Below are 27,359 nucleotides of genomic sequence, written 5' to 3'. Positions count from 1 at the left end.
GCTTTCTCTCTGCAATGTAATTCTCGGTCATACATTTGTTGCACATCAAAGTCGGACCCACCATACAATTGGCACTATAGTTCTTTCGTTAAGAGTACAAAAATAGCATAGATGGAATAAAAGAAAATTTATACGAGTATTTGCTTTTGAACACGGCACGATTAATATATCTTATGTAGCATATGTTCTGAAAGAAGCAAACGTAATACATCGTATCAGATTAACGCGAGGAACGTTCATGCTGTATACGTTTATGCATTTATGCATATATGCGGGTGCACGTAACTATGTAAGGGTTATTAAGTGTGTCCTTATATTAATGCATTCATTAGCATTAGAGAGTGCTCTCGTAGAGATTCCAGCGAATTAACTTTCCATGCATAGCGCTGTAAATACGTCATCTGGAAGCTTCGTTTCTGTATATTGTCGAAAATCGAAATATTCGATATTATTGTTTCTGGTTATCGAACCAGAATCGCATACAAAAATTTCACTTTCAGAATTTTAATGTGTACGTATCTTATGTCAGATAAATGGCAAATTTCTGTTTTATTCGAGTTACTAGATACTAAATACGTCTAAAACTTTGTCAAATTATCCGAGTATTTATTTTGCAGCATATTGTACGTTAAGAATTTATTAAATTTTACTGTTTCGAATAAAATAATTTCACAGAATCGGTATTTTAATGCAATAAGATTTCATACATAATATTAAATTTTACGAAACATATTTACATAATAAATGTTACATTGAAATATAAAATTTCAGAGTAGGATAAAATTACGGAAATATGTCAATATTAAAAAATTTACAATATTTATCAAAATAAAGAAGAACATCTCGGAAATGATAAGTAATGAAGGCAAAGAGGCATCATGTAAAATTTGCTATTACAATCCGCTAATGAGTCTCAATTCCTCTAAAAAGGTCAGGTACATTGAAAATTTTAAACGATATTAATTCAATCGCTTGCAACTATAATTGCACCAAATAAAAAACGGCCTGTTCATCATTATCGTATTAAAACAAAAGTTACATATAATCCTGTTCGTTCCATTCACATCTAAATCTCCATAAGCATTTCATCTTATTACCAACTTGAGTTTTCCGCTGGTCCTGATTTACCATCGATATTGGAAGAAAGCTTTAATAGAACTAAGTTATTTACCAGGCAGATATCTCATTGTTCATATTAATTGTAATAGTCTATTGTACTGGTAGATATCCAAAGAAGGACACTAAGGACAGAAGAAGAAAAGGGGAAGAAACAAACAAAGGAGGAAGGACGAAGAAGACAGAAGAGAGACGATGAATTGAGTGCGAGAAAGGAAGCAGACAAAGCTATTTCCTTTCGGAATAACGCTTTGCCGGTGAATCTGAGACAGAAGTGGAAAGGTTCTAATACACGAGCAGGCTGCAATCAGAAAGCCAAGTTCTCTATTCGTCTTTTGCCTTGATACCTACATAGATTCGTGACACATCTTTTACCTACGTTCATTTGCCCTTTGACGTGCAGAATCCTCGCATCTATTAATATCAGATTAGCTACAGTGAACCTGAAAGCGAGACTTCAGAAAATTAAAATGCTATCTACCTATCTATGCGGTGAGAGATCTTTGATTCTACGTGTCTCTCAAGAAGAATCTTTATATTACATCAATCTTTCTCAATCTTAAATTTAAAGCTACTTCGCCTGTGTTAAAAAAAGATATCTTGCCACGTGGAAATTAGTATTTTCAGTTTGGAAAATTCATCAATTTCGGCGTTTGGGAAAAGAAGTATTATTCTAATAATGTAACTTTTGTACTTTTAGATTTGCTATATTCAGATTTGTTAGAGCTAAGGCAACGATTTTCCACAATTTTCTATTTATCAACTTTACGACTGTTGACTTTCTTGGATTCTGCGGATTATTTTTGATAGAATCATATTTCGTATAAAATCGTTTTTAAAATATCGCTTTCAAATAATTGTTTTTTGATCGTCGAAACAAGAGCAGAATTGAAATATAACCCAATCAGCGCACTGTTGGCGAAAGGTACGTAGAATTTTTTATTTACTGAACTCGTAATAACGTATCGATAAAGTTAGTCAAATTTTGTAAAACCAACCACGTGATCAGGAAAGATTTCATTCTTATAATTTGTTCCTAACTTGAAAGTTCTACTAAATTTACAGTAACTATTTGTCAATAAATTCCCAACATCACTTTGATCAAAATTTAATATCGGTATTAAAAGTTTGCAATGAATTTTTGTCAACAATAGTGACCTATTCTTTTAACATGCAGGATAAAATGTATAGGTTAAAAGGGTGCACTCAGATATCTCTGTTACTTTCAAAGGTGTGAAAATATTGTTAAAGGAGTAAGTACCACAGTAGAGAAAAAAATTTGTTCAAAGTCATTTTTTCTTTGAAACTTCATATTCAGTTTAGGTCCTTTTTTTATGGAACGCGTATTCTTTGTTAACGGACTTTATGGAGGTTTGCACGGATAAAATATATTTGTAATTACTAATTCTTTTAGATCTCGATAAAGTGTCGATTCATATGTATATTATTTAAAATGTGAAAAACCGATTTACTCGCTTTACCTTTGATAATGTAGTGACCGATTTGTTCGATTAAATGATATCTCATTTATATTATATCGCTATATGAAAGAAAATAAATTCTGGTATTGATATATATCAAATTTAACATTGGTTTTTAATCTTCAGTATTAAAAACATTTGCAATTATTGTACTCTACCGTGAAAAATTAATTTCACGGTATAAAAACCTTATTTTTATCTATATCTAAAAACTTGCAGAAGCACTAAAAGTGTTAAATTCTTAAATTAAGAAAGGTATAAGAGAAGTATTAACAGCTAAAAGGATTCTATAAAAATGAAAAACACAGAGACAGAAGATTCTAAAACTCAGATGATTTTCAATATACTTGGTTAAAACCGTGGTTGAAAAAATAACCGATATTCTCACAATTCCCATAATTTATTAGTACTTTATGTATTTTAAACTATTCTGTGTGTATCATAGAGAATGTTAAAGGACAATGTCACGAGAGATCCGAGGAGTAATCAAGTAGATTTTACGCAAACGTAATATACATACTCAATAATCTTTAAAAAAAAAAAAAAAAAACATCGGTATACCAAACCTCACTTTTACATTTCCTCGAACAAACTCCTCGTTTACGACACCGTTCTCCCCTAAAACGATTACCTGTTTAATAAATTTCTGGCGAACACGCAACAAGTGCAACACTGTGATCATTTGTGCGCGTTATTAACGAAACAAATTCAAAAAACAAATGAGACCGTAAATCTCGGTAAAAAAGAAGCTCACGTTGCACAGAAACTTGCACGTAAATTAGTTGACAGAGGTGCGCGAACATAGTTCTCAGTGTGCTCATGATCCATCGCGACTCTCAACTCAAACAAGCAAGTTCCGCTTCCAAGTAGACGAGAATTTCACGACGATCGAATTTCAATTTACGCGTCGAAGGTCGAAGTTGGATCGTCGTATTCTGGACTTCACGAAGCGAGGTGTTCCAGTCTAGGAAACTTAATAAAAAGGATAACCACTGGAAGATTTCCGTAAAGCTCTTGGTGACTTTGATACCGAAGGCCGTGTGGCATCGCGGCTACACGATAGACGATCTCTGTCTCTTTCCTACGTCTCGCATCGTACTTCCAGGTCGTCGATTTACACCGAAACACTTTCTCGGTGTCTGGGTGCGCGACTTGACGACGGGAATCCGATAAAAGTTTCGAGGATTATCCGGAGAGGCTGGGGTCCAAAGTTGGACCGTAACGTGAGCATATTGACCACGACGAGGCGCGCGGGAATAATGACGACACGGGTGAGGACCGGGGAAAATCTATCGCGGCCTTTTCCTAGAGTTATCGCTATCGGTTAGCTCGGAAACCGCGGGTCATCACGATCCCGACCACGTTCACCCCTGGTATAGGAATAGAGAAAGAGACATCGGGGAATATAGGGTGTCGCAAAATACACTGGTTAAATAATTGGACACTTTTTATAAAAAAATTTTGTGTCCATATTATATCTCTTATTAAGACACTTTGTTGCATGTTAGTATTGTAACCAGACACGATTGTCATTATTATATTGGTCAAATTTGGAACCAATTTAAAAATGTAACCAGCACTGTAACCAGACACGACTGTCGTTATTACATTGGTCAAATTCGAAAGCAATCTGAAAATGTACATAAAAATGATACACAGAAAAGGTATTTATTTCATGCTTATATTTAATAAAAAATTATTATACAACATGAGTAACCATCTCCCGCATATAAGTGTTAAAGATGGTGTTACACTGAATATTAAAGTATATTAGACTATTGAACAGTTTACTAGTTATATACTTTTATGTCCATTGCGGAATATATACTTCTAGTAAATATCTTGCAACTATAAATATTTTCAAACTTGAGAAGATTAAACGACATGACATAAAGAATGATAAAGTAATGGTAAATGGTAAATACTAAGAACAGAATGGTCTAAAGTAAATTTAAAAGACGCTATTTTTTTCATCAGTTTTCCGTGCCATTCAATTTATGGATTTATCAATGTGAATGTCATCAATCGATTTACTGATACTCCAATCTACTTCTAGCACAAAATTAGAAATTGTTTTTAACTTGAGCCATGAGCCTCAATTGCAATTTTTGTGTACGAATTTTTTTCATTACTCTGATGCGTATGACCAAACTATGAATATTTTTCACATATTTTGTGCCACTCGGTAGAGTTAGCGAACGAGAGATAGAGCAGTGATGCTGTTGAGAAATCGAGCCAACGAGAATTTCGTGAGAGGGAAGAGGACAGACCGATTATTAGCTCTATACTAGACAGTATACCAACGTGAACACAGTGGCGCTACCAAATCCTGCGGTAATTACCGTGCACGCGCGGTAATTTAGATCCTTGCCAAGGTAGGATTTATGCAAGAAGAGTAACGAAAGAGGAAGAAGAAAGTCCTCGATCCGAGTAAGGCCGAGTAAGCCGGAAAAAACGATTAAGCTCATTGATTTTAAGTGTAATTCGATGAACATACCTTAGACCGGCGTCGTTGAAGATTCGCAGGACTTTTTCTTAAGCGTTCCGTAGAATTTTAAACAAGAATCTTTACGTGGGAATTAATTTAGAGTGGTCTGTGATTGAAAGTACTTTTGCGTGATAGTCAGTTTTGTTGGTATTATGGGGAATTTTGTAGTCATGAAAAATCGCAGGAAATATAAAGTAAATTTAAATAAATAAATTTAAAATGTTTAAATTAACGTACTGAAATTTTTAATGGACTTGAAATAGCTTAATCACTTTTTTCTCTGCTTTTACTCTTGATAAGTAGAGGATGTATCCACTCTTTTTCCTCGACAAACTGCAGAACCGTAATCCCAAAGCGGAAAGAAGAAAAGAATATTACATAAAGTTTGATTGTAAATGTTTTATGCAACATTTACATCGGCAATGCAGGATACTTAATCAACGTGGAATTTATATATGTCGACCTATTCGAAGAGAATGTAGTTTCGTATTTTCGCATAGCTTAAATATAGGTATACCATTTTGTACATCTACAGTTGGTATATAACAGTTGTCAAAAGCATTTTGTAGTAAGATTACTTTTACGTATTCCAGAGTTGTGTATCCTTACAAAGTTTTATCGAAATCAAGATCCTCCGTGAGGTAACCAGAAAGACACTTTTACCTGACTTCGTACTTGGAACAACAGGGTCGCGTCGCCTTAACGTGATATTACATTATGCGTTTTCACGCGGAATTCGTAGCAGCCCGCGGAAGCGCTTCATTTCCTGACGCCAGCTCGCGAGAGGCACAAGAATTTACCACGCGATTTTACCTTTCCACTCCATATTCAGTAAATTGTGTTTGCAACAAAATCTATCCTTTTCCGATCTGTCACCAATGTTGAACTCTTATTTGTTCAAAAATTGTCTAGGGCATTTTTGAAAATTCCTTTCATTTCTATTTAATACGATATTCTCTTCTAAAATGGGATACTTTAGTCTTTATATTGTAAACCCAGATAAAGAGAAAAATATGTTTATAAGTTTTAAAAGTTGATATGCTTTGTTTAGATAATTCCTTATAGTCAATATTTCTTGCGTTATTCTTGAAAATTTCATTCTACTACAAATTAATGACATTCTTATTCTAAAAAATAATTCATTTTTATAGCTGATCTTTACAAATATCTCAGTTTACGATTCCTAACGTATCTTACACTTTTGACGAAAGAGGCAAATCTGTATAATCTTTTCATCATAATCTTTGTTGTCCTCACATTGCAGTGTTAATGCAATGTCCAGATTTTATATGTCACGTGCATGATAAATATTCGAATACCTTCGTGAACCACTGTAATTTCAACGTATTACGTGTCATATTACCGTGACGACTAAGCGTCTTGTTACGACTACGTCAGAATATAAGCACGGGAGTTGGCGATTCATTTCACTGCGGTCCGTCATCTTGGTCCGCTTGTAATCTGCGCGCAAACGGCGAAAGCCACTAACGCGTTTTACGCACTGGCTTTTCACCTGGCTCGCCGCTTGTAAACGCGCGTCGTCGTACGCTTCGTTCTTACAATACGGAACAACTATATATGTATATTGTTGGTACGTAACACTTCTCTCTAACGATTTCAGCGGTTTCCCTGGAATCCTTGTTATCCGGCGCCTGCTTCGGTTGAACTGGAACTGCGTTGAATGATGAGCACGCGTTACAGCGAGATCGTTGCTCCATGCCGGAGCAAAGGAGATCCATAAAGCTGACGGATATCGTCGCGTCGTCCGTTTCTGAGAATCAGAATCGCTGTTTCAAACACCGTATGTTATTTATGACGTATGACTGCTCCTGATTTCTCTGGAACGCTGTTTTTATTACGCCCAAAAGAAAAAAGACTGGTAAAGAGATATAAGGCTTTACATTAGTTTTTACATAAATGTGTTATATTATATATTTAATATGTTTACGAACGTTACGAAAATATATTTAGTATATCTACGAATACGAAGTTTGGTCATGAGAACATGCTTCAATATTTGGTTCGTAAAGTAAAGATCTCGTGTTTAGCGGTGAATATAGTTTACGTCGTTTAGTCATGCAGCTGCGGTCTTTACGACATTTTTGATCCAGTCGTGCCCTCCTATTGTTAGAAAATTGACTACTTTGATTATGAATTATATTTCCAATTTCTCTCTCCTCATACGACTTCAATATTTAATATATTTATATATACCCTCGCCGTTTCCTAGAACGTTTAAAAAATATTGATCAACATACCATTATGCCATTGCTTCGTTACGATTAACAAGTCTTCCTCTCTAAAATACTCGCTCCTAGATAACAAATAGTATCAAAATTAAACAAAATAAACTTGTCTCCTTTCCCTGAGGCCTCCGTTTGATAGTTAAACAGAATTCATCAACGATATCCAACAAGATTTAAGAAACATCTCTACACCAGCAAATCATGTAACTTTTCTGAAAGAGACACATAAAATGGATCAGTAGGAACGAAGCAGTTGTAAACACTTTATAAGAAGCAACGTAGAGTACACTGTTAGGGATGAAGGAAGAAGAAAAAGAAACGCTGAGGGAAAAAAGGAAGCCCTCAGTGCTTTCGTTTTATTTTCATTCACAGTAATTCCCGGGAAGCTGGGCAGCGATGTTATATAAAGAAATCCATGTCGAGCGAAAAAATTACGACGTCCCAGTCGTAAACGCCCACGCATTCCTCCGCATCGTGAAACGCGTCGTAACGTGAGATGAGATTTATGAGTCTGCGATTTCTCGATTGATCGGCACAATGGAGGCTTATTATCGAACGAAAAACGATTGTCCTACCGATTTAACGAAACGCTTTTTCTTCAGCCTAGAGAACGTTTACCACGTTTCTGACAAACGACAGAATTAATCGTGTACAATCGCACGAGAACCGCTACTTATAAATTGTTTCAATTATCTCGTTGAAATATCACGTTGCTACAAGTTAAAAATCGATTGTTCCGCTACGGAACAATAAATCGCAGCCCCTACGATTTACGATAGCTGTGATAATGACTATTCGTAGGGAGTGTTACAGTTCTCTGAATAAACGTAGGATGAAATGTTCTGCGAAAGTAGGTAGCAAGTATACATATACTTCTTATGTAATTATATCTATATAACTGTAAATGGGCGTTACGTTATGTCGTGAAAAATGACGTAACACGTTTAGAGAAAGTATTTATATAGATTTGTTCTTTGTTATTTTTTCATAGCATTCAATTTTACAAATTAATTCTGGTAATTTTGATAAAAAAAAGTCTGTATCGTAATATATTAAATTTTAATTTTGCTACAGAATAAAATGTTTATCTAGCAATAAATACGATAATGCAGTGATAATTAAATATGAGCCGTATAGAAAACATTTTGGTCAACTCCATAAATTGAAAAATAAAGAAAGGTGACGATGTGACAAATCCTACTTTTTAAGTTTATCTTAAAATTTGTTATTGTTTATATAATTTTCTTGCAGTAGATGAAATTCTCAGTTTCAGAAATCAATCTCCCTTTTAAGAAACTCGTGTAATACATGGATGTACATGGTAATCTAATTTTAATTTTCTAATTTTAAGATACGCGATATTATAAGACGCGAGAATGAGATAAGCGAAAGATTAGAAACTATTGAAATAAACCAGGTTTTTAGTAAGAATTGTACCCTGCTCCTTTTCAGTATAGTCTACATTTCTTAAATATGGTTCCCTCGCGTGTTGGAGGAAGAAATTGTGTGAGCTTTACTTTTAACCAGCTCCATAATTTTGCAATTCCCTACCGAATTTACCAGTACGACCCAAATTGGAAGCTTTTGGAAGTGATTCTAATGCCGTTATGAAGAGCGTGCTCTGATTTTATGAAAGGCAAAATAAAAGTGAAAACATTATGTTCTGTGTCTCATAAATAATTCATATACGATGCAATTCCTTACGTAAAAGTAAGTTTAAAACATAAGTAGACACAGTGTGAAATTATTTTCGAGGTACAGGAAATTTGGATATTTCCATGACATTTTTTTTTAAATAAAATACGACGTAATGCACACGCAATTATTATTTCATAGCATGCGAATCATGTCTTCTCTGGTCCAGAACTTCGTGAAACATAAGCAGCTTTGAATTTCATAAACTTTGCACATTTTCTATTTATGAACTTTTAATTAAGTCTTGTTTTCATTTCAATATGCAGGAGTTTGAGTATAAATAGATCGGAAGACTTCAGCTTCTTAATTTCCCCAACGATGTTTTTCAAGAAATGTACCAATACTTACTCACGAAAGTATTTAAATAATTAATTATTCAGTATATTAATTAGCTGTCATATTTAACGGGCTCATTAATTCTACGTTTAAGTTCTTTATTTATGCTGCATATTTTCAATACGCACGTTTATATCCATACGTTTTCAGATTACTTTTAAATTCATTATCATGTAATATACATTCATACAAATTTTCTATGGTAAACGTTCAAATACTTTCCCGACTCGCTGTGCATTTCTTTGCGAATTATTAATTTGCCTCAATAAAGAAAACTATCATCTCAACTATCATCGACCACATAATCGCCCCATTACTAAATCAAACAGCATCCAAAAGTGCTTCCTCCTGCGTCAAAAGGAGTGTAGTCTCGACCCGAGAACACGTTTCGAGAAAAAGTTTCGTGGTAAGCAGAGCCATTTTTCAGGTTTTCCCGCAGAAAAGAGGAGGCGCGATTCGAACGGTGGCATTTTGGAGGCGCGATCGTGTAGAGACGTGGGGGGAAGGGAGGCAGAACGATAGGTAACATCCCTGGGCGAAGAAGACGCATCGAGGCGTGAACGTCGAAATCGATGCGAAGTGAATGTTAGTGGGAGGCAGTGGAAAGTTTAAAGAACGTTGTCGATGGAAAGGGTGTCTTCGAGGGTGGTACCGTTCCGCTGAAAGAACGGCCACTGTGAGCAAGACGAACGGCCCTGGAACGTGGCACCGAGAACTAGCCGGAGGAAGAGACAAAGTAAATCTTAAGAAGCAAAGAATTCGTATACATCGACCCGTGGATCCGATAGTTTCTTGTTAGGAACGGGTTTAAGGAAGAAACTCGAATGTAACGAACTGGATAACGTTTCCTATATATATTCAATCCGATACACCTGACATTCGAATGTTTGATTTATATCAGTAGATCACTGCAGAATCTGGTGAAAGTAACAGCAGAGTCGTTAAAGGAATTGCTCTTTATACAAGAAAAAATTGAGGAGGATGCTGTATTATAATATTAAGTATACACTTTGAGTTTCGATATTGAGTGTTAGACTGTGAAATTATCAGATTACAATAGATAGGTAGATGTTTATGCATTTATAGGAAATTTAAATTACAAAAGTACATAGAATGCACACAATTTGCAAGAATATACAAAATGCAACCTCTGCTATAGTATTTAGAATGTTACAATATTTTCTTGATATCGATTCTATTATCTTTCAATTAATCTTTTAACGCAAAAATCTTTTGCAGAAATTTTCATTTTATTACACGTAGACATAAATGAACTTATACAGGAATTATCATTCAAAAAGATTTAATCTTTTCTCCATAATATAACATATTACTTCGTTCTTAATCGATTCGAAATCCTATCGCAGCCCCATAAAACATGCCTTTATCAATCGTATTATTTTAATGGTTTTAATGACTTCTTTTCATTTATTTTAGTGCAATATGGATTATATACGTATTTTATAGGCGGATTCAATATAAAATCGTCCAAATTTTTTACAAGGGCATTAGGACTGAAATCGATTTATGAATTAATACCATTTCCATATATTATTTTCTCATTTGCAATTTTCCTAGCGAAAGATTCAACAAAATCAATAATTCCTGCAATCTGAAATTTTGAACAACTATATAAAAATATAAGTACGATTTCTCTAAGACGTTCCTGTATTATTTTATTAAATGCTTAGAGTTATCCATTCCTAGTTTCAATTCAAATATTTGTTCGTCTTATGAAAGATTTGTTAAATAATGATTAACTTTACGAACCATAAAGAACATTTTTATTTTCCTTACGAACTATCAAATTATATCATTTGTACCCCTAATATTAATAATTTCCACTAATACCAAATATTTCACTGGCAGCTCTTTTGATTTCTACTCTTATTTACGTAAACACTATTAATTCCTTAAACTTACTAAAGGCTCGATAAAAATCTCCTAAACATTTTTACATAGTAAAATCCCACATTTGTTATTATAATCTCCGTTCTAATAAAAATGGATCTCTCCATTTAACTAACTACGCAAAATAAATCTCGGGAACGCCATCAAGATTCTCAGGGATACCATCGGTCATTCTAGGTTGGATGTTGAAAAAGGTCCACGTATAATATCCTCGATAGCTTTCTACGTCATCCGAGATGATTCAGCATAGCTAGGTATCCTCATCCGTTACCTTCGATCCCGATTAGTTTTCAGCTCGCCGTGAATATCAGCGTTGATCCACGTCGCGGAATCCGCGTGCTGTGTGTGCGTGCTGGCTCGTGAGAAGAGGCCGGGGAAACGAGGATACACCTGCTGGAGCCAATGAATTATGGCCATTGCTGATGCATCGTTTGCAGCTTCAAGTGCAGCCAGCGCGACGAACGCCGGTCATCAAAACAAGTCCTGTCACTGTCTCGTCGATACTCCATTAAGCGTGATATCGCCCAGCTTCTATCAGATAATTTCTGGCTGCATACTATTGCTTTATTCTATCTACATAGAGATAGCGCTAGATCTATTCCAAGAAGGGTTAAGTATATGTATAATATGCATATCGATTTATAACGTGCTAAAGGAATGATATACTACATACCTCCAATATCGGCGGAAATACGTTAATTACGAATATTTGAACCATATAAAAGATCGTCGACTTCGGGATATCTGAAAAGAATTAACTGTAACAGTAAACTATTTCTTAGAACAGGATTATAATAGAAATAACAGAATCATCATTGTTGTACTTGACGCTTAAGGAGAATTCCAAAAACTCGTAATATTCATAAAAGATATTTTATTAGAAGCGCTCAGAAATCGAAACTAGAAAAATTGTAAAAGAAAAGAAATTTGCTCATAGCTAGATGATAGAATTATTAACAATCTACAATTTCAAACTTTCTGTTTCAAATCACTTTTCTGAGAACTTCACTTTTCGTAGTTAGGTACATACATATATCACGCTTCCTAGCAAACTGAAAGCCCTGTTTGACTTGTATATTTGCAACTTTAGTTAGAGGTTTCTGCAAACTGCACGTGGTTAATGTATACATTTCATTCGTAAAAAAACGTACACTGTCTATAAGAAAATTTGATTAATATATTTCTTTATAACAATGTACATCTTAGGCGTTGTATTTTGTACTAGTTATAGGTAAATAAGAGAAATTTATAATGTAGGCAGATTTGATAGCCGTCTTTAGATAGTTTGTTAGTTCGATCGATCCTTTAAAACTTTTTCATATATTACGTGTTCACTTTGATAGGACGTATCGGTAAGTATGCTAGTCTTCCTAGTAGATTTCTCCTCAATTACGAAAGAAAATTAAGAGGTAGCTATAAAGTCGAATTATAAATCTCAATGTTTTTGTCTCGTAAGAATTTGGAACGCGTCCAGAAGTGCTCAGGGTAATTAACTAGTCTCTCGGAGCAAGCAGTTATATTCATTTCCAAATTTCATAATAATTAGATGTAAAATAATGTCTCCAAATTTATATGTTGATGCTGCAACGAATACTAATCTCGTGATTTAAAATATATTTGATTAAGCATGAAACGATAGAATATTAAAGACTGAATATTTATAAGTATGTGACTTGGCTTATTTTAAATAAATTCATCATTTTTATAAAGATAAACTAGAAAAATAATTGTGACATACTTGTTCAGAGCGTATGGAAGTTTGCATTTTTATCTTCAATTGTTTCTAAATTAGAACTGCATACACTTTGAGATAATTAATCAATATATAAATAGTAGTAGTAGGCAAATACTGTTTATTCTCACTATACAAGTAACATGCTTATATTTGTTCAAAATATCCCCAAGTTTATGCACAGGATCTGAATCGTTTTGCGTTGGAAATACACACATGCGAGGCTTATTAAAAATGAAAAGACAAAACATATTACGATCCAATTCGTACAACCGTGATCAATGAACTGTGCTTAGCGCCCGATTCAAGGCTTAATGGATTCCGCAGCCCGTATCGGATACCGATATCCACTTGAAAGCGAATCGAACGACGTGCAATTCATAAAAAATTCCAAGTGCACGTGTCCTCGGGTAATGCGTGAAATGAATTACAGAAGACAAAAATAAAATGCAAAGGAAAGGTTGACGTACAGAATGTTAACGTCGATTCCGCGGAACATTGCAACGAAGCAGTTTCAAAACGAGCATTAACTTCGAAGATATATTGGCGGAACTCCGGTAGCGTTTTATTGCAAAATATATCGCGATGAATCGCAGATGTGTAAATAATTAAAACGCGTGTACCCGGTAAACAGAAACGTTCGAAGGTGTAATTCTGGCATCGTGTAATGCAACACAGCTGTCAACCACTGATTTGTTTATAGCTGAGGTGAGCATTTGCTTTTGTACGGACAATGTATAGCTGTGCCAATTTCATATGGCTCCAATTTATTCTTATCGCTCAGACATACAACATTCATTACCACTACGAAACGCTGTCAAAAGATGAATGAAAATTAACACCTTGTTCGTAGTTGTCGTACGAACACCACCATCAAGGCCATGCGTTCCAAAACATTTTGTCCGCGATCGAATCATACATATATATGAACTGTACAACGTTGTACATGAAATTCTATTACAATTTGAAAATGATGGGTAAGAACAATGGTACTCAATATCAAACAATTACCTTCTTTCAATATATTTTAGTTTCGTGCTTCTTTCTGGATGTGATAATCAATGTGATGGAAGTGATTGATGTACTTTTAATAAACTTTATTGTTTTTGCTTCTTTTTCTCGCCGTCTTTTAATTTGAAATGAATGTATATGTTGATTAGTTTTCTGTATAATATCCTTTGTTACTTATAATTACTTTCCGGTAATTTTGTAATTAGTTTATTATTAATATTCGTAGAATGTTAATGAATCTTTTTCTTGATAAAAAGTTATATAAAAATTCAAATAAATTGTCAATCTACCTAGAGGAGATTTTTTAACGAAATTTTTCTACGAAAATGTCGTATTTAAACAGACGTTTGTGTCACCATATGAATATTATAGGTACGTTTATTATTTGATATATTTTTGTATGCTATACGGATTTTGTGCATTTTTAACTGTGAAATATCGCATAAAAGAAGATTCATAGAGGTCTTAATCTCTTTTCCAAAAAGTGGGTGATTAACTCGAATAACGAATACGTGCATCACGTAACAGCAAACGATTTATATTGATCTCTGCAACCGTAACACTTTTGTCGCGTGGATTTTTAAATTATTCAATGTTCTTTAGAATGCATGCCATTCGAAAACATATCACTTGCTGAAATACCACATTTCGAATGAATATTTCGGTCGCGGTGATTTTCAATAGCCGAAACTGCGGTTTGAAAGCTCTTCGTACTAAATTATAAAATCTTCACATCATAACAAAATATCCTGTTATATTCAATTGGAAACGATCAGCAAAGCAATCGTTCTGCTAGCTGAAAAATTCGATTGTACCCACCGTCAATCCCCCAATTAGTCGTGGTATCGTTTCGACATGTATAGGATAATATAATTTGTTTAACGAACGTGCGCCCTTATGCCACTTTAGATTTTCCACGAACCAATGATACAGATTATATTTTATCTCTATAGCTTACTATATTTTATATATATTCTACGTGCATATTAAGAAAAATATAAAAATGTTATTTAGATTTATTTACACATAAATGGATAAAACGAGAGAACTAATTTTTAGAGAAAGATAATATACTACTAATTAATCAATTCTAAAATTATTTTTCAAAGCTGTGTTTTCCAGTAGCCGAGCCGGTAAAACGTGTTCGTAATCGACATTTCGGATCATTGAGTTCCACGCGGACAATTAGCAAGTTCACTGTGGCTTCGATTACATCCTATAGGGAGTTTCTATATTGAACCATAAAAGACCGTGACGTAAACTGAGATAATGGGCCGACTTGGTTCACTTAAGACACAGGCAACTTACGACGCGTGTTCATGGGCAAATAGTACAGGCGACTCGTAACACTTGCAACCGAAGGGTTCAAGTACGGTCCAATTTATGTGTGTGCCATATTACCGGCGACGTGTTACGACCCGGAAGGCCACAATACAAGACGACACGTCTATAAGCTTCGACCAAACTTGCCCGTAACACTTTAAATTACATATGACTTGGCATATTCCAAAGTGTCAAACGCTCGTTGAATGTTATTACGGTAATTCTCTCAGTCGAGTATGGTCCGGTTAATTTTGTTAGCTGCTTAGTGATCGTCTTGCAAACTTGTTCCATTGTGTTTGTATAAATTTTTTCACGATGAGATTCTTTCATAAATTATGTATTATTTATATTAGTGCTCAGAGACTATTGAATTTTCAACTTTTTGTTCCATTGTTATAGTTTCGTTATTATGATCTGTCGTCATTATTATTACATTTCTTTACCATATTTAGTATTTTCGACTAACACTTCATTTATTGAAACGAAATTTTAGTTAGCGTTTTGACGAAGTGAACTCAAGGTCGAGCGAATCTATTTATTATACGTATTTAAAATTTAACTCCAATCATGTGAACCAAAAGTGATTAATAATGAGGAGAATTGATGAATTATTGTGCAATTCGTCTTACAATGTATTATATGCTTCATGGTGATGTAGATTGCTTCAATTAAAAACCAATAAAAATTTCATTATTTTAAATTCTAAAATATTGCGTTACATAATCGACAAATCTACTTTTACTAGCAAAGATATAGTAACTTACATATAAATTCAATACATCCAAATATGTAGAAAGTACATAGATGTTATTAAATTGAACTTATCTTTATATATTTCAACGAAACGATGCTCTTGAAAGACCGAATCGATTGATATTTGCAGTTACGTATTAAAACTTTCCAGAAATGAGGGAACTATTGTAGAATCTCTAACAATACTTATAAATCAGCTACGATCTATCTACTTTTATACAAGTTTAAAAATAACTTGAAAGAAGAACATAAAAGAGAATCCTCCATAGTATAAAGTAAAATTAGATCCCTTTCGATATGTAGTCAGTGAACATTATTAAACGCGATCCGTGAATCAATCAGGTTGATTCTTGCCATCCAAAAGAGCTGCTCTTCTTTTGGCCCGTATCCATTTTGCGTCGGTACTCGAAAAAGCAAGGAGTTCAATCTCCTATCGATGCGACTCGATGGCGGAAACGGATGATTGCTTCCGAAACATCGCACTATTTCCCAAGTTTCTTCACTGGAGGTCGAAGATAAAGGAAACGAAAAAACGAATTATGTACGAAATTATTTTTGTATACCGTCACAAACGAAAATTGTTCTCCATGCAGATATTACATTTGACATTCTTTCAATCAGTATTTTTTATTAATTAATATCTTGTTGAAAAACATCATTTTGAAACATTTAAAAATAGTTTGACGTTTGTAAAATTTCATTTATCCAATTATCGAAGTATACACATGTATAGATATACTTTGTTTTCAAATATATCGATTCGGTTTGCTTCGGGATATATTATTAATAAAATTCTTTTTCACGTATGAATCAATCGTGTATTAAATTTCCATTGTTCTTCTTTTATATTCTTTCGAAACTGTCTGTCTGTCTGATAAACGAAAAAAATAGAATATTCGCCAAAAATGCTTTGTATTACCATGATTGATTACGTTTCAACTTTCTGTGTCGTATCACTTTCAAAAAGCTTGTAATTTCGTGAAACGTTACTCCTGAAAATGTATACTATACCTTGCTGAATTCATTCATTATACTTTCATTTTGTCGAAACAATTCTGTATTAATAATATATTATATGCCGTTACCCATATTTCAATTCTCGGGCATTAACAATAGTTGCGTTTGGTCTACATAGAATAAATGATTATACAGGATTATATTGTCAGAGGAAAATAATTAGAAACATTGAAAACTGTAAGATTTATTATATCCTCACGATTTGCTCATCTAAATAACTTTATGAGATGCAAGATAAAGTCAAAATGAATAATGAATAATTATTTAATATATACATATACACCGATATATGTACATTAGTACACAATTACTTTTCAAACACGCTATTAATATAAAACTAAAGCCAAAGTGACGCGAGTGACAAAATTACAAAATACGAAGTTGATAAGTGACTTTTGACAGAAGCATACAACTAATAAACATTATACGAATTAATAGGAACCTAATACAAAGCGAATGCTAAAACTATTCGTTAAATCGATCGGATCCGTGGGAAAGGAATCTCGAGTTTATGAATAATTATTAATTCTAGCCTAGCGCTCCATCTCATGAACAAGAATAACAGAAACAACGGATTGCATTCAATTCAATTGACTTGAGTAGACAAATTCGCCACAGGGTTTGCAGAACGTACAGTTCCAGTCATGTCGCTTCTCCTCAAGCTCTCAGAGGGTGGAGAACTTCAAACTTCCCTTCTGTCTTGCTTCGCGTGCGTCCTATCCAGCTACTTGCCCCTTTCTGCGACAACAATCCTTTATATGTTGCTTGCTCAATGCTATTATTACGTCCTTCTATCTAACGTTTCACGTTCGAATATTTGTTTCTCTGTGATTATATTTCGTTTAATCCAATTGCCCTATTGTTATCCGCCTCGTAATTTCGGAATCTTTGCAGATGAGAGGATGAGTGGCCACATTTGGGCGAGTTTCCATCATTAATTTTCACTATATGTATAAATACACACGTTTCACCTTTTCACGCGAGAATTATTCTTAATCGTTTCTTCTCACGAGTATCATCGTTAATATCTGATACGTATCATTTACTTCTTTGATTATTTATTATCGCGTGCTGTGAATAAGGGAAAATTGGGGAAGGAAGGGTGAAATGAGACGAAGAAAAATGTGGATAAATGTTCTTGATCTTTTGGTAAATCGGGGTAGAAGATCATTTGTAGAATACGTGATAAATAGAAAAATGATCATTTGTTAATAGATTTGTTCACAGATTGAAGAGATAAACTGTTGAATTGTTTTTTATCGGTACATTTCGGATTCTTATGTAAATTTATATTTTTATGAACACGCTTATTTTCGTCTCCGACTGTATAAACTTCATAAACTAGGAGAATACAGTTTCTTAATCCGTGAAGATATTTATGCAGTCGAAAGGATTCAGAATGCTTCTATTTATTTAGGCGCGTATCGATTTGTTAGTGAAACAGGATTAAATTGCATTTATACCAAACATCGCTGGGGATGAAACAAATAAATTTCGACAAAGGAAAACAAAGAAATTCAAAGCATAACAATCTCTAATAATATCATTAAATTGTGTAATACTGTCTTGGTTTGTTTTATTCCAATTTATATATCTAACACAACAATTTATTAAAATTGCAGGGCTTCACTTCTTGAAATTGGTATCGTGCTATATTTCCAAAGTCTAAATCGAGCATTTAATTGGAATTAATATCGAATTTCGTTAGATTTCTCGCAAACGTAACAGATCAATATGTTCCCCTTTGTAATTCGGCCCATTGTTAACTCAATTTCTGTTTCGACCGTGTTATTTATTAATTATAGATAACTGTCACAGCTTTAAACATCAAAGCGTTAAAAATATCTATGACTAATCGACATATACAAGGTATAACTAATAGTATCGTATAAATCTGTTGTAAAAAAATAAATATGTTGTTATAAATTATAATTACTTATGCAAAAATAAATTAAAAGCGTAAAATAAAATTTATTCATCCAAATCATGGTTTTCGAGTAGATCAATTTTAAGAATCTATTGCAAGCATATGTACTCACATACCTGACTTCATTCATAAAATAAAATATTATTCATAAAATTTTTCTTTAGGTTTTCTTTAGCAGGTTAACTGTGCAAGCACGTAATTAGAATTTGATTCTTTCAATAATCAATTTTCGTGGATGAACAAACTTATTTCATATTTTTTATAAGTAATCACCTTTTGTCCTCTCGCGTATTACTTTCGACTTGTATAATTTAAATATTCTAAAAAATTGGACTTTTTATCGTCAACTAATTAACAAAAATAACAATTTTTAATTTCTGTTTTCTGAATATTCTTATCCTATGTACAACCATTATAATAACAGGTTAAAAGTAAATGGGAAAACTCGGATTCTCTCAAGTAACTCTAGTTTGTGTAAAATCAACTTATAGCTCAAGGCCATTGAAGGATAAATTCCTCCATAACACTGTCACTGCATCTCTTGTGTTTACACAGCACGTTTGATCTACCCCATTGTTTGTTTTAAAGGCAGAAAGCGCAAACCTGCAGACACAGGCTCTTTGTCTCAAATGTAACTGAATACAGTTGAAACACGTAACGAGATTGTAAAAGAGAAAATTACTTCGGATGTTCACAATCGACAAAATCTCTTTGACCGGCATTGTGGTGTTGCATCTGTTTCGGATTTACGCAATAAATACAAGAAATATTTACATATTATCTTCATTCTCGTGGTATCTTGATATTGATTAATTAAATACAAATATACTCAGTTTATATTGTTTATAATGTTCTCTATTTAATAGCTTTTCTATCGTTTCTAACATTTTGACTATAATATCTTTCTAATGCTTAAGAATAATATTTTGTATACGATAATTCTTCCATTAGTCAAAATAATTTGATATAATTTTAAGAATGTGACATCGATCAAACGATGCTTATTATCCTAAGTTCGAGAAAATATATTTTTATTCAATTATTTTCAACTAAAGTATACTTTATTTAATTTTCTAAATAATAAATAACATCCAAACAAGGATTTCATATGTATATATTAAACTTTGTTGCAACGTTGAAGATGTTGAATCACGCATTTTCATCCACGTTCATTGAACGTCGCTTGCAGATACAATTTTCAAGACAATTTTGCAAGCGATAAACGTCAGGTGCAAGTACTCACGGCATATCTCTCAAGAGGTGTGCAATTGCCCCTGTACATCCACATCCGTCCCATCATGACACGTAAAGTGTGTAGTATCTTACGTGGATTTCGTTATCGATTGCTTTAAACGCTTAAATGATTTCCTCTGATGAGTATCTAATCCATAATAATGCTGATAGCTTTAGAGCTGGATGAGTCTATGTCAGAATTCCGATTTTAGATAGCTTCCTGAAGGCAAGAAATAGTTTCAAAAAGTCTAAATATTAAGAACGATTTATTTAAAAACTTAGAAATCATCCAAAACACTTCATTAACTACAGTATTCAAATTACTCTAAATCAAACTTCCTATCATTCGAACGTATGAGTTTTGATGACTTTCTGTATCGCGAATACTATTATTATATGCGTTATAGCATAAATACTAAACGATACGCCAGTTAATGCTTCCTTTAAAGTGTTAATTAATAACACATTCCGTTTTCTTATTCCGTAACATTCCCAAACTCTCAGAAATATAAAACGAACCACATACTTAGGATATTAATTTACAATACTTTCGTATCTCTTCTCCATCAGCATTTCTAAACTCAGGGAAATGTAATGTGAAAGGAAACATATACTTAAGGTGCTAATTCACATTTACGGTCCTTTTTATCGTTGGCGACTTGTTCTGGAAGGTCTATTTCGGAGAAGCAAACAGAGAAACACAACAGGAGCTGTCGTTCGATGGAACGGTGTTTCGTATCCGTCGCAAACGAGTACTCGCTAGGAGAAGTTTCACGAGCAAGAAGTGCACGCCGACTTCCTGCGCCGCACCGAATCGGAAGCTCCCACAACCGACTGCATTCCGTAGTTCTTTTTCCTAACATAGACGCCGAGTTTCGACCGGCACTGAATCGCCCCGGTATGTTTTGCGCGGCTTTGCGATTTCGAACTACTTTAGATTTGGCAGACCCGGCTATACCGAACGCAACTTCCAAGACCGCGAAACTTAGGAACAAAAGGTATTGCGAATTTTTCGGTATTGCGTGTCTTTCATACGGAAGAACTGTTACGTTTCCTTTGTACGATATTACTCCGTGGATTCTCTGTTCGAACTATTATGTGTTCTTAGACTTTTCTTTACGTGTAGATACATTTGGTCTCCTATGTATCGAAATAAAGCGATTCAAATGATTTCGATACTACGGATCACTTTCAAATAATTTCCTTTGATTGCAGTTTTCAAGTAGCATTTCGTGTTTCTGTGTTACGTATCTTAATTATTTATACTATAGTTATAGCTATATTAATCCTGAGTAAAGATCTAGGAAATGGAAGGTAAAACGAAGTTTGAATAATAGAACACCTACTTCTCTGATATGAAATTTCATTTATTCAAACAGAGATCAAGAAAATTCTCGGTAAGTGTCGTTGTAAAGTATGTAATTACGCGTATATTTCTCTTTCATGGTTTTCAAAAATATTAGTTTTCTTACATAAGTAACGATAATAAAAAGATTTTTTAAGTGATATCTAAATATTAGCAAATATTATTCTAAAATATAGAAGCAAAGTCATAAACTTTTCTTATCCCACTGTGACAGATTAAAATCGCAGATTAAAATTAATTTTATATATCGGATAAATATTTAAGTAAAAAGAAAGAAGGAATAAATTAATCGAAAGCTTGAATTTGTCTGATAAATCTATAAAATTATGCTTTAAACTGCAGCAGTTTTACAATCGAGTATGCTTTCCTTCGACAGTACTCCTGTTAAAAGATCAGTTCGTCGCATTTAAGCTGCGTTTATTGCTTTCCTCGTCCCCGTGGCTTGTAGCTAAAGTGGAGAGCCCCGAAGGACAAAGACAAACTTTAATTCGTCGTCTCGTTAAGCAACTTATCAAAGTGCATAAAGCACCAGCCAACACGATAAAATAATTGTTCCGGGTTAATGTCTAACGACCTTTCTAGACAGCATCATCTCGAGCAGAAATACGAGCGACTTCGTTGGTTAGTCGCGGTGTCGTCGCTGCTTTGTCTTTGTGTAAAAGGTCCAAACGAGGAATTGTTCGGATGTTTCTCTCGACAACGAAGAAGAAAGGGAATAATTGTGAATCGTTTATAATATAAGGCGACGACGCGACGTCGTTGTGGCTCGTTCCACGCCGAGGCATTTATTTCTTTCTTCCTCTCTCCTCTTCGCGTGTTCATCTATGTTGCTACGTACAATTACTTTGCGCTATAATTTTTCAAACGGCGGACATCAAATTCAGCGGGAACGAAAATTTTAGAATCGGCTATGACCTTAATGCGAACACCGTTATATGGATAATTAGTAAACTCAACGTACCGAAACCACCGGCTTTGAGAATTCCACGAGCATAATTACTCTGCTTGTACGTCCGACGTATTTTGCAGGAAGCCTGATAATGTGGCTACTATACGTAGTGTCCACCAAAACCAACGATGTTACGAGATTCTTTTGTTAATTTGCCAAGAGAATGAGAGGTTTACGTTGAAAACGTCTGAAATTGTCTTGCTTTTACGATCGCACGTGGGCAGTAATAATTATGATTACGATCAGTGTTGAGTTATCAATCGATTAATGTATTGTATTTGATTAATTAACTTTTCGTATCCCATTGGTACTACTGTGTCATCAACAGTGAGAAGATTGTTTCTTACATGGTTCTTATTAATATATAATTGATCGATTAGAAACTAATGTTTCCTGCTGAAATTATTTCTAAGAAGTCTGATTGATTTAACCAGTTTATATAGTGTAGCCCCAAGTAGTATAAGTCAACGCATGAATTACCATTCGTTGATTTATATTACCGTACGCTTATGCTACTTACATCTCCAATAAATTCGTTTATTGTGGGTATATGTAATGTAAATCAACACCTACACTGCTGTTTACTATTTTATTTTACCGCACACATCGGTGAATATCGACTTATACTACTTAAATCTATAATAGATTACTTATACAGGTCCAAGTAGTATAAGTCAATATACGTCAATGTATATAGTACATGCACATGTATACAATGTATAGGGGACCATCACTGTTAATTGACCTATACTACTGTATACGTTAACGCGTACCGTCCTGTATTATCTGGACTCGCAATAAGATCTGCAATTAAACTAAAAGCAATAGAAATGACGTGCAAAACGCAAATAACGCAGACCACGCTCGATTTTCCAAGGAACAGAATCACCAAATTTCTACGATAAATTAATTCACCTTGTACTACATCTTGTGTGCCGAGTAACTGAACGAAGACAAAAGACTCTTTCTCGCTTTGATAGTTAAGGGAACATGGAAACATATATTACGGAAGTATCTCGGGAGGAAGTTATTTCCTTTGTAATAATAATAACGATGATGTTATTAAGGGAACGAAGTGTCGGGTAAAACGCAATGTACGCGAGCCGCTCATATTCAGTCATTATTTGCGCTCGGCATTTTGCCAGTAACAATGAAAAGCATCTCGAAGTTGCGTAACTCTCGTCTACGGGAAATGAGAATCCATAGACTTATTATGCATGGTACTAATACCGTTGTTCGAACGATATTCGAACGCTCGGCTGCATAAATAGTCTCGCGGCAGCGAATTCGCCACGGATAATGTCCGACTCCTTATTTTCCATCCTGCCATCGGTCAAACTCTCTATTTGTAATAACGGAAATTCTTTCCTTTCCCGGTTATGAATCGAACTTTCTTTTCCGAGACCAGCATCCAAAGATTACTTCTCGTCGAATCGCGGAATATTCCCGCGTATCCGCTTTGGTGCACGCAGGGTTATTCGCCAAGTTGCAAACTAATCGGTGTCAGCATGGAAAACAATCCCTCTTGATGGCTCGCATTATACCGAGTACAGTCCGGTTACAGTCATTGAAATATCTTTGAAACTTTGAGAATCGAAGTTTCGTTGCTTGAAGAGCGTTGTGCTGTGTAAGAAAGATTTTATGCGAGTAATTTATCGATTTTAGGTGGGAAGAGAGCAAGTTATTGATAGCCTGGTTTTGGAGGTTATTCGTACGTAACATATTCAGAAACTTTGTTCTAACCCTTTTACTATGTCAGGAACTACTTGCGAAATGTGTACACTATTACATAGTTGCTTCTTACAATTGGAAGAATCCAAACTTCTTTCTCAATGTAATTTAAATTTCACTTTTTCATTCTAATTTAATTACATGATTGCACAATATTTTAGAATAATTTTTAGTGCTATAATTTTTGTACGGAGGGTACAAATATATAATTGGCACTAACTAGTATCTCTTACAATGAATATAATATTCGGATAGATTAAATATCTTAAAGTAATGTAAGAAAATTTATTGTTTTTAACATGTGTTTTTCAATAAGAATTTTTTTTTTAAGTAATGACTACTCCTAATCTTTTTTCAAACGATTGCATTCTTTGAATATCTTGCGCATAAAAGTATTCAAACAATTCAAGAGTCGTTCAAATTTATTTTTATTTCAACATTTTTGTTTTAAAATAACTTAAAATAATGTGACAAAAGTAATACATAACAATACGATAAGACGAGGTAAAAATGAAAATTATTTGTAAACGCATACGTATGAATTCTTGAAACGTTGATTTCCCATTAATTACGTAGAAAGATATTGATGAGGAGTTGGAGAGATTTAAATCTCGATCACGTCTCTGTTAAGGCGCAAGTAAGTTTGATACAGTTCTAGCTCAAATTATTTAAGCTATGTTAGAGATTCATTAACCTTAATGATATATAGGTTACAGCATCGCTACATGAATTTGATTGGTTGAATCTCGATTGGATAGTCGATCAAGAGAGTCAAACTTTCATTTAAATTAGGTCTATCATTACGGCACGTAATTACAAGCACGTCGTCAACGTTTAGAAATGAAACTTACTACGAAGATTCATAAGAGACAAAATTTTGTTAATATCATCTTAAAGTCATCCGCAACACCAACATTTTCTAAAAACATGTTTCAACTTAAAACATTATAATCTCACATTTGACGATAATGATATTTTGTCTAATGGAACTCATCACTTACCACCCATAAAAATTTTTAACAATTTCTAATGAAGGATATTTGTATAAATTAATAACTACCAACAAAAGAGATAAACAACAAAAAATTTTCGAACATTTTATCGAAATTTTGAATTGAAGAGAAAGAAATTCCCTTTACAACAATTTAACATTACAGTGCAATTAACGTGATTCGTACATTCAGCGTCCCGCATCTGTATGAATGTTTAACGAGACAAGAAAAATTTGAAATCTCGGGCGAATTCATTGTTGACATCGCCGTGGCGTAGATGTGCGTACTGTTTTTTCGATGGATCATAAAAGCTAGGCCAAAAAAAAAACCAAGCCCTAGCTAACCAAGCGACCCAAATGTCCCGGCTACCGTAAAGAGGTATCGTTCTCTGAAATAGCGGCATTTCACTTTTCGCTACATGCACGCGGTCAGACTGGAGAAAAAAGAAGAGAGTTACAAAAAGACGAGAAAAAAGTAGAGAAACGCGCATAGACACAGATAGCGTAGCGTTTCAACGCCACGATCGTATTCTAAATTAAAAATTGGACACGTTTCTGGACAATAAAGCAATTCAACGTTAGGAGCCTGTGATGAGATTTTATCTGGATATTTTATTAACCGAAAAATTAATAGAGTAGAAAGCACAGATATAAAAGGTGCTTAATATATAATATAAAAAAGAGGCGAAGTTTTGTTAAAATTTTTACTTAGACGTATTCCTTATTTTAATACCCGTGTTTCGTTGCAATGGTAGAGTTACATACATGTTCAGCTTAATTTTCAGTTTGCTTGATTTACAAGTTTGATTTTTCAATGTGAAAAAACAACAGATGCGTTTCCTCTTCGTTGAAGGTTCGTTTCCTGATACTCGCCCTTCATTGTTCATGTTCGGAAATATTTCCGATATTTTTCGAATCTCATTGAATTATATGATAAATCAGTCCGTATTTTTCCTGCAATTGTCGGAAAAGTTCGTATGTATTTTTAACCGTAATAATATATTAAAATAAATAATATACGGAAACAAAATTTATTTCAAAATTTAAGATGAAATTCATTTATTACAAATTTGATTTCAATATACTGTCAATATAGAGAACAACACGATAAGTCAAATTTGCGGTTTTTTTTTTAATTCAGTTGCTAATTTATCCTATATTTCCAAAATTATCAATTTATTTGATCTTGAGATCAAACATGCATTTTTCCATCCTTTTCATAATTTAGAAAATATTGCTTGCCACAATATTAAAATATTGAAAATCATTAAAGTATTGAAGATATTCAAATATTTGCCGTAACTTAATCATACGTTTAACTAAATCCAACAAATTGTTACTACTCTTCCAACTATTTTATATTCAAATATTCTCTATAAAGTGACATACAAATAAACAAAATCATCGAAAATGTATTTATGCATATCTTTTTCCTCTTATCTTCATATACCTTTCATTTTGATTTTCTCAGTTTCAATTTTATACTTTACTCAGTGGTAGTTCTGGTGTTAATAAAAATTGACTAAAGTGTTCAGACACTTACAAACAGTAGGGTACATCCGCTTTAAGTGTTTCTTAAAGACGTGCGCATCGCCGGCTTTGTAATTGGATCTCGTCTGACTTTATAAATGTCGCGAATAATTGGTCGGTCTGAGGGAACCCGCGCCTTTTCGAAAATCTCGTTAGGCAGGAACCGCAATTTCACCTTCCGTTAGGCGCGCACGGCTAAACAAAGTCCCCGGCCGATAAGCAGGAAACGCGAGTTCCGCTTTAAAGATTATCGCGGCAGGATCCAAACGGCGGAGAAAAATTTCATGAGCCGGAATAATTTTGCTTATCGCCGCGCAAACGTTCGGGAATCGATTCGTGGCAAGCTTCAATGAAACGACAGACGTTGAAACGTGTTTATCGATTAGAAACCACAGGGAAGAAACAGAGTAAATCCATATCACTTCTTGTTAATTTTTTGATTCTAATATTATCTGACAGTGACTAAAAATGAATAATACAATATCATGTAGATATGATACATTTTAAGTACAAGAATGTACTT

The 27,359-nt window shown here is 34.0% G+C and overlaps 1 long non-coding RNA gene across 2 annotated transcripts in view; it reads right to left on the bottom strand.

Annotated features, from left to right (window-relative positions):
- Window positions 1-848: 848 nt before the first annotated feature.
- The window catches only part of LOC126920765 (uncharacterized), a 128,279-nt gene continuing 101,768 nt past the window's right edge, over window positions 849-27,359 (bottom strand). The window contains exons 5-7 of one of the 2 annotated variants that reach the window (XR_007712084.1): window positions 11,947-12,017; window positions 11,545-11,868; window positions 849-6,856 (exon numbers count right to left, since the gene is read on the bottom strand). This is a non-coding gene — a long non-coding RNA (uncharacterized LOC126920765). Of the gene's footprint in view, window positions 6,857-8,430; window positions 11,869-11,946; window positions 12,018-27,359 lie in introns of those variants that run through there. The other variant, XR_007712083.1, reaches the window with a different exon arrangement.

This window comes from Bombus affinis, chromosome 9 (genome assembly GCF_024516045.1).
Source record: "Bombus affinis isolate iyBomAffi1 chromosome 9, iyBomAffi1.2, whole genome shotgun sequence".
NCBI classification, from domain to species: Eukaryota; Metazoa; Arthropoda; class Insecta; order Hymenoptera; family Apidae; genus Bombus; species Bombus affinis.
The sequence above is the reverse complement of the archived record's forward strand: the minus strand, read 5'-3'. Positions and strand labels throughout refer to the sequence as shown.